Genomic DNA, 15082 nt, shown 5'->3' with positions numbered 1-15082 from the left:
TCAGCAGGACAGGGGAGAAATGGGTTATGGGGCTGCTGCTGAAGGGGAGAGCAGCAAGGACAAGGGGAAATGGGTTATGGGGCTGCTGCTGAAGGGGAGAGCAGAGGGCTCTGAGCCCTGTGCTCAGGGCTCACCCACTATTGCTGGGCATGGGGAGGCAGAGGGCAAGCTCCAGGGGGAAATGCACCTCTCAGGGCAGAAATGGCCCTTGAGGCTCAGAAATCTCTAGAGAAACCCAAAATCCACTATTGCAGAGAAGCAGGAATTGGTGGGTTTGGAGCCCACTGGCACAAGACAAGCAGATTTTTTTCCCCAGTGATACCAGGTAGAAGGTTTAGTTGTGATGTAACTGAGAGCAGAGCCGAGGAAGCTGCCAGAGGATCTCCAAAGAGATCCCTGGGGAGCTGTCAGAGGGAAGCCCACGTTTTGGAGCTCTCCTGGGGGGGCTGGAGCTGTCCCTGCTCTGCCAGAGTCACTGTCCGTGGCAGTGGCAGCAGCAGGGTGAGCTCAGCACAGCTGTGCAGGGCAGGTGAGGGCAGTGGAGCTGGGCTGTCCCTGCAGCCTGGGGGCTTGGGCAGCTCTCAGGCTGGGCACAGCACTGTCACTGCTTCCAGTGACTCTCAAAGCACACATCACTTTGAATACATGAATGCCCAAGCAGGTTTGCTTAGACCCTCTTTTTCTGCTAATTATATTTTTATGGCTTCAGAATTCAAAAGCAAACTTTATTTTTATAAAGCCTTGTGCATGCCTGATGGGAGTCCTGACATGAAAGCTTTCTGCATGCACAGGTGCCTTGGGAATCCGGGCAGAGCAGGAGCCCTGCTGCTGCCAGGGCACTTCTCAATTATTCATGTTTTCATCATGATCTGCTACAGCAGAGTAACCCAGGGTGAGTCCAGCACGGCCCTGCAATTACTGAGCCTTGTCCTGCCTTTTGCCTCTTGCATCTCTGAAGGCGTTTTGATGGAGGACTCTGGGCTGCCAGGTTTGGCTAGTTCTGTTAAGAACAACCCAGGTTCGGTTAGTGGTGTTAACAACAAACCTGCCCTGGCTCTGGGCTCTGCCCTGCCCTGCCTCAGCAGCATTCCCACTCCAGCTCTCCCTTGGCCCTGCATGGAGTCATTTTCTAACGCTGTGTTGTGCAGAGTCAGGAAAATTATTATTACCCAAGGCAGTTTTATATAAATTACAAATTTCTTTTACAGTTATCGCTTTAAATTAGGACAAAACGCTCTGTGATTCATGAGTAGATCCAAGGCTTCAGCCAAAGGAGCAGAAATGTGAGCAGGGAGGGAGCTGGTTTGATTCTGCTCGGTGCTTTGCACCTTCATGCAGCTCTGTGGGATGGCTGAGAGACCTCAGTGAAAGCAGGTTTTCAAAGCATAGGTTTTCCCAAAGAAAACAGGTTTTCCCAAAGCACAGGAAGACTCTTCTCCAGAGTCTGATGTGGCCAAGGGAGCACAAAAAGTTGGGAGAGACTTGCCAAGGGTGGTTTTTCAGGGTCTGCTCTGGTGGAGTCTTGGTGCCATTGTTCCTCTGGCTCAACAGGCTGGGGACAGTTCCACCCACCCAGCCCCAGTTCACATTCACTGCTCTGGGACCCTGCTGGCCTTCAGGCCCATGAAAAAGCTTCAAATCAAGCCTCACCTTTTTTCATTGACTAGCTTTTTAAAGCAAATTTATTTTAAAATAAATATAATCAAAGAGAGTTTAAATAACTGAATATTCAGCTAAAGTCTCCTTCAACAGATTTGAGTGCAAGACTGAAAATGAACTGTTATCTTTTCAGCTATACTTACAGAATGCAGATTTGAATTGCAAAAAAGGCATTAAAATAGCTTGTGCAATTTAGAACAGACTGAGTCAAACTGACAAAGCAGAAAATAACACGAACTAGAGATGCACTTGTGTGCTATATCATGTTAATGATTCTGTTTTCTAAACCAGAAACAGCTCAATAATATATGTTGTTTCCAAACAAATGTATGTTTTATTAAAATAAATTAAAATAGAGAAAAATACAGCAGTGTGGGATGGGAAGGAAAACAATTATTCAGGAAGATTAGGCTTGCTATACATCAGGGGTTTTTGGCATGACCCGCTGTGAGTTTGTGTACTGTTTGTAAAGATTTTATCCGCAGATTTTACATCTGCCCTCAGTCCTTTGGTAAGCCAGACCACGAGTTTGTGTGGCAGGGATACAGCACAGGAGGGGGCTGTCCCAGTGTTGTACAGAGGTACTTGCTTGAAAATCACTCTGGAGATCACTGATCTGACCTGAGATGCAGGAGGACAACAGCAGCAGAAGGGGCAGAACTGGGGATTTGCTGTGTGCTCAGTGTAACTTTGTGTTTGGGATGGATGTGCTGGGTGCTGTGGGTAACTGGCCGCAGCAGGGAGAGGTGCTGGGCACCAGGGGAGGTGTGGGCTCTCTCGTGGGCTCTCTGAGGGGCTCTGCAGAGCCAGGCTCTGGCTGCATTCCTGGGGAGGCAGGACACAGTCAGGGCTTTGGTGCTCCTGGCCCTGCAGGTGCTGCTGCAGGTCACTCTGCCTGTGGGGCCCAGTGCAGGCTTGCCCTGGCAGCTGATCTCCATGTGCTGGGGCAGACAGGATGCTGCCTGGCTCTGTGATGTGATCATTCCTTACATCTGCATTTTGCTGTGCATGATCTGCCTGGGAGTGCTGCATGCCCAGAGAGCCCCCTCTGGCTAATCTGTCAGCTTCCCTTGACAGCTGTTAAACAAGGATTTATCAACATGACTCAAAGCTACCTTTCTGGCACTTTTAATATGTAGAATTTTCAATAGGGAAACTCTCTAGCTACTTGCTGATGCAGACCGTGCAGCAAAGTCAAGCCAGATGTCCTGAGGAGGGTTTTGATTCAGCATCTCGTGTAAGAGCAGAGCTGGGTCTCGGCTGAGCTGAGGAGTACATCCTGACAAGGGTCATGCTTTGGGGCCAGGATCCTTCCTGCCTGCAGCAGTGCTGCTGCCCTGCTCTGGGGGGCAGAGGGGTTAACCTGGGGGCTGCCTCAGGTTCTGTCCCTGTGCTCCTGGTGCTGGCAGATGAATGGGCCTGAGATCAAAAATGGTCATGGAGTTGCTAATTCAGTTCCTCTCAGACTCCAACTCTGGCACTATATTTTAAGACTGTTCAATCTGAGGCTGGGCGTTGGTTTTCTAAACTTTTATGCAGAGTTCACTTTTTTCTGTAAACACACGGTTAAATATAGTGAATTTGAGCTGGTTCTTCTAGAAACTGAAGTTCACATGAGGATAGCTGGAGATGTACTTGGGCTTCTGCTATCTGTGTCTCCATGGAAGTGCCAGTGATCAAAATATCTAGTTGTAGATTAATTGCAGCTAGCTTTTGGCAGGGATTCACATTCAGATGTTTTAGTATTTAAACCACTCTCATAGTATCAGATAGAGTTGGCAGAGAAAAGAAGAGGAGGTATCTAGTGAAAAATGCATATACTTTTCTTTTTAGTATTTAGGGTAATTCGGCTTCCATTTCTACCTGGTGTAGTAATTCCTTTATTTTCCTGTTATTCTTGATAGAAATAAACCTTGCAGAAAATTCCCTGATACATGGCTGTTGGACACTAGACTTGTTGTCCCATGTAGGTTGAAAAAGGTTGTGTTTGAAAATTCAAGTCCTGGTTGTTTTGAATATGGTTCTGGTGCTGGGTGTAGGGCAGGTCAGAGCTGAGGAAGAGCTCAGACCTGTTGTGTGTTCAGTGTTTGAAATAAGGAATAAATCAGTTCTTCTGTTGTTAGCAGCCAGCTAAGAGCCATCACAGCAATGCCGGTGGAGCCCTTTAGGTAATATTCAAGTTCTTACACGTCTCTAAGCTGTTGTTTGGCTGAATTATCCCACCATTACCAGGTTTGTAGACAGAGACATCCCCTTTGCTGTGCTGGAGTTAAATCTGTGACCTGTGGTAAGTGCTGTGAGAAGAAAAGCTGAACCAAGAAAGTAACAGTAAATATGCATCATATATTCTTGCATCAATGTTATTGGAGCAGAGGAATTTTTAGGTAAAAGCATGGTATCCAATTTATTTAAATTCAAAGGAAACAATTCACTGCCTTGCTCCTTATTTTCTAGGAACCTTGGATCTCAGCTAATGGGAGCTTGTTGCTGTGCCATGACTCGTTTGTAAACTCAGCTCTGGGTTTTTCCCTTCCCTGTCATGGACATGGTGATGGAGATGGAGTTATTCTGGCTATAAACCTCCATCTGTTATGTCACAGGCAGTTACTGTGGGCACTTCAGGCTTGCAGATACAAGCCATGGCAGGCTTCAGACATTTCCCTGCAGCTCCCTTGTGGTAGGAGCCCTGTTGGCTGAACAGCAGAACATCATTTGGGTTGGTTATGAAGACACATGGCAAGGCTGGCAATCCAATTCTGTGCTCAGGTTTGGGGAAATCAAACTGCAGCAGTCAGAATACCCAGTGCAATGTTCAGTGTGTGCTCCTGGGAAATTCTGACAGGACTGGGAGTGCAGGAAATCTGCAATGAATGAACACAGTGCAAAAACCATTCTGGAATGTGATTGCTGAGCTGTGTCTGTGTGTTCTGAGGAGGAGAAAGGACACACAGCTTTCCCCATCACTGAGAGGCTGCAGGAACATTGTCCCACTGTGCTGGGTCCCCTGTCCCCCTGTGCCAAGGGGTGGGGAGCAGGGACAGCTTTGTGGCTCTGCTGCTCTGGTTGCTGAGAGCTGAGCCGTGCCCAGCTCGGGGCAGGAGCAAGGGCTCCCTTTGCCATCCTGATGGAGCTGCTTTGGGACTGCTGAGGACAGGCTGGCTGAGGGATACACCTGGGCACCTCGGGTGGCACCCAGAATTTCATTCTGGCTGAGGGACACACCTGGGCACCTCGGGTGGCACCCAGAATTTCATTCTGGCTGAGGGGATGTCACCATGCAAATGAAGCAGGGGCTCACCTGGAGCAGTAATTGCAGCTGTGTTGTCCACTCCTGTGGATAATTTTCACTCTCCCTGTTGATGAAAAAGGTGTTGCTGTGGTAGCTGGAATACAAGGTTTTGCTGTGTCTCTTCTCGTGTTTTATTGATTTTTGCTGCTTAATGAGAACTGTGTCCTTCCTTATTTCTGGAAGGGACAGTTGTTTATAGCCTGCTCACCAATCAGCAGTTCTTGGAACAGCCTCGGTTTCCCTGCCATGCAGGTCTGCTGACAGCACCAGAAGTGAGACAGGATTTCCCATCTCAGGTGGGTTTTCCCTGAGCCCCCAGTGCCACCACCCTTGGAAGTGACAGAGGGCTCATTGTGGCCCCTGCATTTACAGGGTTTATTCTGGCAATTGCATTTACAGGGCTCATTGTGGCCCCTGCATTTACAGGGTTTATTCTGGCAATTGCATTTACAGGGCTCATTGTGGCCACTGCATTTACAGGGTTTATTCTGGCAATTGCATTTACAGGGCTCATTGTGGCCCCTGCATTTACAGGCTTTTCCCACCCACAGGTGCCTGACAGTCCTGCCCCAGCCCCTCCTTGACTATGGGCATGTTAATATCCATTTGTGTTTATTGTGTCATTTTGGGCACCTAGACAGAAGGCTGGATGAAACCAAAACATTTAATGACTTCCTCCTGATTTTGGTCAAATGTTAATTTGAGAAGAAATCTTGGGGGAAAATGCCTGTAAATTGAAACTTTTCATTCTGATTTACCCACTGAGCACCATTTGCAGCTGCTCAAAAAAAATAAAGTAAAAAATCAACCTTTACAAAGAGCCAAATTTCACCCAAAATTAAATTAGCAGATACTTAAATTAGCCAAAATAAAAAGACAAAAGTGCATTTTTTTGCACGGAATTCTTTTGTCTGACCATGTTTTGAAATGTCTTATGAACTGGCCCATCAGACCTTTGCCTCTCTGGGTGCTCCAAAGAGGCTAAAAAGAGGCAGGATACAGGGAAACTCAGCAAAACTACAAACCCCTTCCTCCTTCAGCTGAGAGTAGATATCCATTTCTTCCAGTGCAGCAAATTCATTTATTGTGAGACTCCAGCAGGCAAAGGCAGAGCAGTCCAGAATGATCCAGGGCTTTGTCTCTTGTTATTTGTGTTTCCATCCACAATTTAAATCAGGTTACTGATGGCAGAAACAGTAATTTGTCAGTTTAATGCTAATTACCTGCTCGGAGCAGGATGTCTGCCTCCATCCCTTGGCAGATCCAGTTTGCGGACCTGATTGTGGCTCCTGGATGTTACCATATTACAAATATTGAAGTGTTTGATGATGAAGATGATCATTTCATCCCTCCCAAGCCGTAATGTGCAATTTGAAAACAAATGCCTCCTTTTATCTGGATGCCTAGAAGCTGGTGACAGCTGTAGGAGCATTTATTTGGTAAAACTTCCACTGCTTCCCTTCCATGCCACCACTTGCTGAGTGAAATGAGCAGGTGACACTGGAGATGATGAAGCAGTTCTCTCCTCTGACTTACCTCTGGGGCCACAGGATCCCTCTGTTAGCAGTCTCTGTTTGCTGGCTGAACATGTAGTTTTCTTTTGAGTGTACCAAGCTGGAGGTGCCTTGTCCTGTGTGTGCAGGAGTGGCACAGGTGAGTGGCACCCACCTTTCTCAGCTGTGAGAGGTGGGTGTTTGGCCCTCCCTGCAGGCTGCTGGTGCCAGGGCTGGGAAAGCAGCAGTGCTGGGCTCAGGAGAGTGTTCCTGCCCTCCGGGCACTGGGATGTCACTGCAGCCTCTGCCCCTGGGACACAGGGCTTGCTGTCCTTCCCTCCATGCACAACCTGCTCTCGCTGCCAGGGGGTCCCTGCAAATCACTCTGAAACCTTGGGCTTTGCTGGGGTGCCCCAAGTTTTCCTGAGGAGGGGGTCTCTGCTTGGGGCTGGTGGCTGTGCTGCAGTGGGGCTGAGCAGATCCAGGGGCCCTGGGCTGTGTCCCACCCCCAGAGCCCCCCACAAACACAGCCTGGCTGTTCAGGTGTGTCCTCCTCACACCTGGGCATCCCTCTTGTCTCCTGGCATTTCAATTCTCTTGGTCACATCTAAAATCCATCAGTCTGCTGAGATAAATAATTGCTTTAGGAAATGGCTACTAATTGTTACAGTCATCTGTCTGCTTTTGCCAAGTCTGTTTAAAAAACCCACATTAAATGTCACACATCCCACAGATACAGACTTGTCAGCTGTAGAGCACAGCAGAAATCTGTTCCCTTGTCACAGTGCACTGGCTCCAGTGTTTCTGTCCTACAGTGGAGCTGCAAAATTGCTGATGACTAAAGAGTGAGTCTTTTAATTGCACTTGGCTATTTAAGCATTTCAGATCTTAGCAGCCCTCACTGAATTCTCTGGGTGTTTTTCTCATTTACCCACCCAGTGTAATTAACATTATTACTGTAAGACGTTCATCCTAGTCTTGCTTTTTGAAAAATGGATGCTGGTGTCAGTTGGGTGTTTCATCTGGTGGTTAGTCAGTGGCTTGCAGAGTAATAATCCCTGTGGGAAGGTTGTGTTTATCACGTTTCCTGGAGGTTTAATTGCAGCCAGGGATAAAAACAAACACTGCTGCTTCATAGATTGATTGCAAGAACACAGCAAAACATGGAGTGGAGCATAAAAAAGACACATGTTTTATCCTATCTCTCAAGTTACTTGGATAGCTGTGGCCTGGTTGTGAAAATCTCATCTCAGTGGCACAGGTGGGAAAGCAGAGGTGGTGTCCCCTTGGAGCAGCACTGGCACACGGATCACCCTGTGCAGGCTGCAGAGTCCCCCAGCTGGGGGTGCAGAGGGGTCCTGCGTGGCTGGGTGGGCCTGTCCCTGTCAGTGTCCTTGTCCTTATGGGTGTCCCTGTCAGTGTCCCTATCAGTGTCCTTGTCCTTATGGGTGTCCCTGTGGCTGTCCCTGTCCCCATGGATGTCCCTGTCTCTTTCAGTGTCCCTGTCCCATGGGCTGCAGCTCTCACAGCCTCACATGGCCACCATGGGCAGTCCAGAGTGAACCAGCCCTTCCTCCTCTATCCCAAGATTTCTTCCTCTGTGGAGTTAAACGAAGCCTGGCTTTCCTGTAGGCACAGCCTGCTGCTAAAAAATTGGTAATAAGTATTTTGTGACATTCATTTATTAGAAGACTGTTAGATTGACATCACAAGAGCTAAATAGTAATCTGCCTTTCACCTTTATTTTCATCAGTTCTCTGGCTTAAAGTTGAAAAGAGTTGGGAAAACGTGTCAGCACTGTGTGTTGAGTCAGATATACAGGCAAGTGACTGATGCAAAAGCATGAGGAGCTGCAGAATGACTGGTTTAGAACTCCTGTGGGCATCTGTGGTGGTGCTTAATGTCCATCAGTGGTCAGTTAACAACATTTCCCCCATTCATTTCTTGCTTCCAGGTACAGAGAAGTGTTAGCAGTGTCGCCTGAATGAGCACCTCTGCTCCAGTGACTGACAAAGACAGATCTCTTGCAGGCACCGTGCTGGAGCTGAGGCAGGGTAACAAGCCCATTAAATGAGTTACCTGCTGCTGCCAAAGCCTTGGCTGAGCTGCAGCACTGCCCAGGTACAGCCCAGGCCCTGCTGAGCAGCTGTGGTGCCCAGGCTGGGCTGTCCCCCTGGCTCCCTGCAGGACCCTGCTGCAGCTGTGGCACTGGGGAGCAGCACGTCCCCAGGGCCACCTGCCAGTGATTCCCGGGAGCCTGTGTGCGTCAGGCATTGCCACCGGAGCCCAGAGCTCTGAATCCTGCCTTCTGCCCGTGGCTGGGGGCTCCTCCAACCCACCAGTGTAACAGGTAGCTGCTTTAGAGGCTGAGAAGTCCTTTTGGGTCTCAGGGTCACCGAAGCTGAGTGTCTGTGTGAATCTTCTCTCGAGGGCTGCAGCTCAGGGCAGGGGTGCTGCTGCCTGGCAGGACAGGGAGGACAGGGAGCAGACTTGGATGCTGCTGTGTACTGTGGGTTCACTGCAGAGCATGGATACGTTCTTGGGGTTTCTTCTTGCTCCTTTTTCTGATGCTGCTGACTGAATGCTGGGATGCTGTTCACTAAAGCCGTGCTTCCAGCTTTCCTCCTTGACTTTGCAGAAAGAATTAAACAGGAGTAGGACTCCCTCTGATGCTGAGATGTGGAGTTAGAGCTCTCTCCGCTATAATTGAGGATGTAGTTACACAGCTCCTTAATTTAAAAATTGTAATTAAATTAAATTACTTTTTTTTTAAACAACTGCTTCTTTACACAGGAAGTGGAGGTGGGAATGTTTAAAGATACAGAGTCAGATTTGGAGTTTATGAGTTGGGAGCCAGATGAACAGCACAGAACATTCCACTGAGTACTGGAGCCTGTGATGGATGCAACTAAAAATGGGATTGTTGGACAACCCTTTCTCCCTGATCTCCTTTGGGATGTGCTTGTTCTGTGTGTGGAGAAAGGGCAGCTATTTCTGACCATCAACCACAGATGTTTTATGAGATCAAGATTTGTCCGACAGAATGGCCTGGCCTGTTTCCCTTAATATCAGTTTATAGCGAGGCCAGATTGGAAAGGGCAAATCTGTTTCTTAGAAAATTGGGACTTTCCAAAGTTTGGTCCTATTGAGATGTGGAACAATAATGCAAGACCACACAGTTCTTCAAGGGGATGAATCCTAAAACTGGTCACCTGGAGCCTGATGGTCTGAAGATGAGGATCAGGTGCTCAAAAGACTTTTTAAAAAGCTAGGAAATAGTGAAGAAAATTGATGCACCTGCTGATGATAGGACCACATTAATAAGTCACCCACCTTAAGTTTCTCTGCCTAGAATTATTGTATTTGCAGATTAGCAGAGACCCTGGAAGCCCTCAACCTAATCACCTGCATTTTCCCTTTCACTGCCTGTAGAGGTGCAAAAACACTATCGTGCTAAAAGAGACAGAAATTATCCAGGTTAGGAGCTCTATGGGTTTTGTAAACTTATTTTTTCTCTGGCTCAAGAAGAAGTACACATACAGTTATTGAGGAATTTCCTGATTTCCAATGAAAGCACAGTAGGAATAGCTGGAGAACAGGAGTGGTGATTTTGCAGAAACTCCACTGAGATTTTGGTGGTGCAGGTGTGTCATTGGAAAAAAATTATGGAATAGCCTCCTCTAGTGGCAAATGCTTTATTGAGATTTTTCTGAGTGCTTCAATCGTGGGAGTGTTTTAGCTAATGAGGAAAGTGGGCCAAAATAATGTCTGCCAAATAAGTGGTGATGGTTCTTTTGTCTGCTGGAGGTTTATGCTTCTACTTGTGGTGAACATCCTGAGCATCTCCCGGTAACAAACTCTGTCCTGTGTGCTCGGTGCCCCATGAGCAGCACGAGCCAGGGTGTGAGCACAGTGCTGGGTGGTGCATTCAGTGACCAGGATCAGGGCCTGATGGATGGTACTGGCACATAAAACCCATTTACTCTGCCATGATCTTCACTCCCACTTCTCCAGTAGTGCTACCTGCAGCATCTTGTCAGTGGAATGGAACTTAGGGACAAAAATACTCCATTTTGTGCTTACATGGAACTTCAGGGCATTAGCATCTGTGGCTGGTGATGAGAGTCTTGATAGTGGGGCAAGGATGAAATCCTTTTCATTTATACCCAACAAATAGAGTTCCAGTTCTGTGTAAAGTGTAGTGTTCGGTGTAAATGTGTCCAGTTCGGTGTAAATGTGGTCTGAATCCACTTGCAAAGTGTTTTGCTTTTACTGGAATGTATACAGAGAACTTGAGGCTGACTTTCCAAATAGTGCAGGGTCTTCTTCATCAAAACTTCAGGGAATTCTGCTCCTCCTTTTCTGTCCAGGGCTTAGATCACATTTTCAATAGTTTATTATCATGTGTTATCACAGGAAGATAAAGTAACAATGATTCACAGTGTTTTAAAATATCAGGAGAAATTAAGAATAAAATCTGAAGGATTAAACCCAACCCCAAATTTTTGTCAAATTAAATTACTTTCAACCCATTACTTTCCTTTGGTAAATAGAGAAATCATTATTTTATTGGAGCTAATTTATTTAATTATCATAACTGAAATGACTGAGGAGAACTGATGTGTGTATTGATTTTGGCAGAGGGCGCCTGCAGGCTGCTGGGAGCAGAGCAGTGTGTGCACATGGCTGGTGGTGACAGTGGCACCTGGCAGTGGGCACTGCCATCCCACAGCGTCCCTGCTCCTGGCAGCCCAGGGTCTCTGGGCTCTGCTCAGCTGGGAGTGGCACTGCCAGACCCTGGCCTGGGCTCTGCCCATCTCCTCCCTGACACCTGCCCAGTGCTCCCTTGCAGTTCTCTCGTTGGGGTTTTCAGTGGGGCTTTTCCAAAAGTGCTTCAGGGAGCTCAGTAAATGTGTGCCAGGGGAATGTAATGGGTTCTGTGTTCCCAATTCTCCCAATTCTCTTTTGGGTTAGGGTTTCACACTGAGGACATAGGAGTTACTTTTGGGTAGACCTGGTTTGGCAGCTTTGCTAAAATGCTCTGAACAGAATGTAAAATAAACATCCTGTTCCAAACAGAGTGCAGTAGCTTCAGAAGCTGAGGCTTGGACCAATTCTGTCTTTCCTGCTTTATTTTTATGGCTTACCAGCAGGGCATTTCCAGCTACTTGCAGGCAGGTACCAAAGTGTCTCTTTTGCTTCTCTGTTTGGAATCCTGTGTGTGCCTGCAAGTCCTGATTTTGAATCTGAGCTTCTCTCGGGCTCAGGAGGTTTTCATAAATGTTATAAATTGCTGGGACCATTTCTGACATTTGGGAGTTTGCAGCTGTTTAGTTTCATAGTCTGAAATACAGAACTCAAAGTTTTCCCTGTGTGTAGAAGTGTTGGTTTAGCTGCAGAACGCTTTTCAAGCATGAGCTGCACAGGTGCTGGCAGCTGCAGTGCTGCTCCCTGCCTCCTGCAGCCTCTCCCGGTTGGAATATGCCATAAAGTGCTGCTCTCTGCCAGCTCGGGTTGTTCCACCAGGTGGCAGATGAGGCCAAGGAACAAAATTGCTGCACTGATTTCACTCAGCTTCCCTTTAGTAAGTAAAAACTGAAACATTCCCTGCATCAGAATGTTAAATCGTTTCACTCATTAATTAATGAGTTTCTTCCTGATTTTAGATTGCATGACAGGGTCAGAAAGAGAGGGGAAAATGTGTTTTCCCATACAAATATATGATATTTTCACTAATCTGAAACATGAAATTATAAAATTGGATCGAGTCACTTTTCTTTGGAGCTGGAATTCATATTTCTGAATAGCTTTATGAAAGTCTGATGGTGACTAACACAGACTGTGCAGGGCAGCAGGCTCCAGAGCTCTCTGCTCTCCCTGCTCCTTCTCCTGCAAGGAGGCAGCAGCCCTTTGAGCTCATTTCCCTGGCAGGTTCCTGTGGCAGCTGCAGTTCAGTGTTGCAGGGGCTGCTGAGGCAGCAGTGCTGGGCTGCTCAGCCTGAGTTTGCATTTGAGATCTTTTGGTCGCAGCAGCAGAAGTGGGGACTGAGCAATTGGCCTCTTCCTGCCGGACAAGCTCGTTGGGGATTTTGTTGTTTGATCCCAGGGAGTAAGGTCAAGCCTGATTGTTGGTTTTTTCTGGACAAGATGTATTCAAAAGCACAAAGCAGGATTCTGTGAAATAGGATTGTCTGTGCTAGCTTCTCTGGCAGTGCTTGGCCCTTATTTCAGCCTGCGTGATAATGCAAAATAATAATTGCATCATGGCTCAGATGCAAAAGAGACAGAGTTTCTGTCTTGTGGAGAGCACACACAGAGGGTGGAGCACTGTGCCAATGTGTGGCTGTGCTCTCTGGGAGGAGAGTGCTTGGTAATGTTCTGGCTGCACTGTTCCCAAAACAGCCAGCAAGGCAACGTGGGGGCATAAATCCCCCGGGATCTGCCAAATTACCTGTTCTGGCCCGTAATACTGTGCCAGATTGATCCAATTTTGGATCCATTTTTGCCTTAAAGGGACGCTTTTGGAGGGCTAATATGAGCTTTTCTCTTTAGATGGTTAGAAACATAAATGCCCTTTCCAAACCATCTTTTCCCCTCCCTCCATCTGCGTTGTTTTGGCTGGGGCTCCATCATGTGTAATGGTCACTTGGGAAGGCAAACACCACAGCTCCCAATGTCCAGCCCTTCCTCCTTCTTCCCCCAGCTTTTCCCAGTGCCCACGAGGCTGTGTGGGCTGGAGCATCCCCTGGGTCTCTGTCCAGCTGTGCTGGCTGTGTCCCCTCCCTGGGCAGCACTAAAGGCCTTGGCTCTGGGTGAGCACTGCCCAGGGACAGCAAAACCACCCCTGAGTTACCAACACTGCCAGCACAAACCCCAGCACAGCCCTGGAGCAGCCAGCGTGGGGAGAAATGCCTTCAGCCCAGGCAGAGCCAGCACAGCTCATCCTCAGCAGCTTTGGTACCCTGACAGGCTCTGGGGCAGCTTTTATATCCTGACAGGCTCTGGGGCAGCTTTTATAGGACAGCTTTTGTACCCTGACAGTCCCTGGGGGCAGTTCATAGTTAACAGCAGCTTGATTTTTATTGATACATTGGAGAAGAATAAAAATGGCTGGTTTTATTGCAAACTCCGCCTGTAGTCCTTTTACTTCACTGCAAAGTGGTTATTTTAGGTGACTCCCCCAGGCAGCTGATGGTGCAGCAGAGCTGGGCTGAAGGCAGGGTCTCAGGGGAGCCGAGTTCTTCATGCCAGGGGGCTCTAGCCTGGGCTGAGGAACACAATGGACATAAAGGGACCAGAACAAACCAGAGATCAGACAGGAGCTGCATTTTCCTCTCATTCATTAAAACCAAACCAAGTCAGTATGCTGTAACTAGATGGTGATAAGGATTAGCTGAACCAGCTTGTGTTTTCAATATACAACTCCAATAATACTGTAAAACCTTAAGAATGATTCTGAACTGCTTAAACCATTTTTGAGGTAGGCTGAAGAGTACCGAATGACATTTTAATAAGATCCATGTCAGTTTTAGGGAGTTATCACCACAAGGTAACGTAGGCTTTGGGAATCTCCTGTTGCCAGTAGAAGAAGTACATTTATGCAGGATTAACCTTGTTTGTAATTGCCTGGCAGTAAGCAAAGCCACTCTGGGCTTTTGACTGCCTGTCAGTAGTTGACACGGCTTTTTTGACAGAAAGCCTATTGACTCAAGGTCAGTCCTGGCATCAATAGAACTCGGCAGGCCATTAGGAATGGACTTGTCTGTGTTCTTCCATGTGGCTTTTTTACTCCTTTGGTGAAAACAGTGCCATTTCCAAGTGGAGAGGTCTCCAAATCAACTTCATTTTCCTTGCCTCAATGCAGTTTTCCTTGTGAGGTACTGTTCATTTCTGGCAACAGTAATTAAGGATGTTTTTAATTGTACAGTGTAGTTGGATATCAGGGTTATTCACAGCTTGATTATGAGCAATCGTGGCATAAGAAATAGGGAATATTCTAAAATTGTGCAGTTCACAGTGTGATATGTTTCTGCATACTTCATGTTGTGAATTCCAAATATACAAGCAGTCGTGTGTGTTAGTAAACACTAAAATATTGGTTTTGGAAAATTGTTTATTAGTAGTAAATTGGTGAGCTTCCCCTTTCAGGCCTAGATCAGCACAGCCTCAGTGCTGCCATGTTAAGATGCTTGGGAGGCTTTGGCTGCCAGATCTCATTTTGGTACCCAAGCCCAGCATCTGGAAGGGGTCTGAGCCACAGCCAATCCCCCACAGTGCCAGTGGCAGTGCCAGTGGCAGTGAGGAGGAGTTCAGGAGCTGCTGCTCCTCAGGGGCAGCTGGGTGCTGTGCCCTGGCACACAGGAGGGTGAGTGCAGGCTGTGGGTGAGCAAAGTGGGCAGCAACAGCCACGCTCAGGCTGGCCTGGAAACCTGACCCTGGGGAACTCAGGGCCTTTGCAAACAGCTCCTCTCTACTGCTTGCAATTTTATGGCTTCACAATGAACTAATCACGCTTGGAGACATTTGACTTAAAAATCGGACTCTGCTTCTAAAGTGCCTAAATCTCATTATTGACATAATGTGTGAGCATGGCCTTAACTTACTGTACTGAGGAAAATGGGTTAACCAGGGGCTCAGTCCAG

At 47.5% G+C, this 15082-nt stretch overlaps 1 protein-coding gene across 1 annotated transcript in view; it reads left to right on the top strand.

Moving 5' to 3' along the window:
- The window catches only part of FGF13 (fibroblast growth factor 13), an 86191-nt gene that overhangs the window by 12964 nt on the left and 58145 nt on the right, over positions 1 to 15082 (top strand). The gene's annotated exons all lie outside the window — the stretch shown is intronic.

Source organism: Geospiza fortis, unplaced genomic scaffold (genome assembly GCF_000277835.1).
Source record: "Geospiza fortis unplaced genomic scaffold, GeoFor_1.0 scaffold29, whole genome shotgun sequence".
NCBI classification, from domain to species: Eukaryota; Metazoa; Chordata; class Aves; order Passeriformes; family Thraupidae; genus Geospiza; species Geospiza fortis.
Note: the sequence above shows the minus strand (reverse complement) of the source record. Positions and strands in the feature narration are given on the sequence as shown.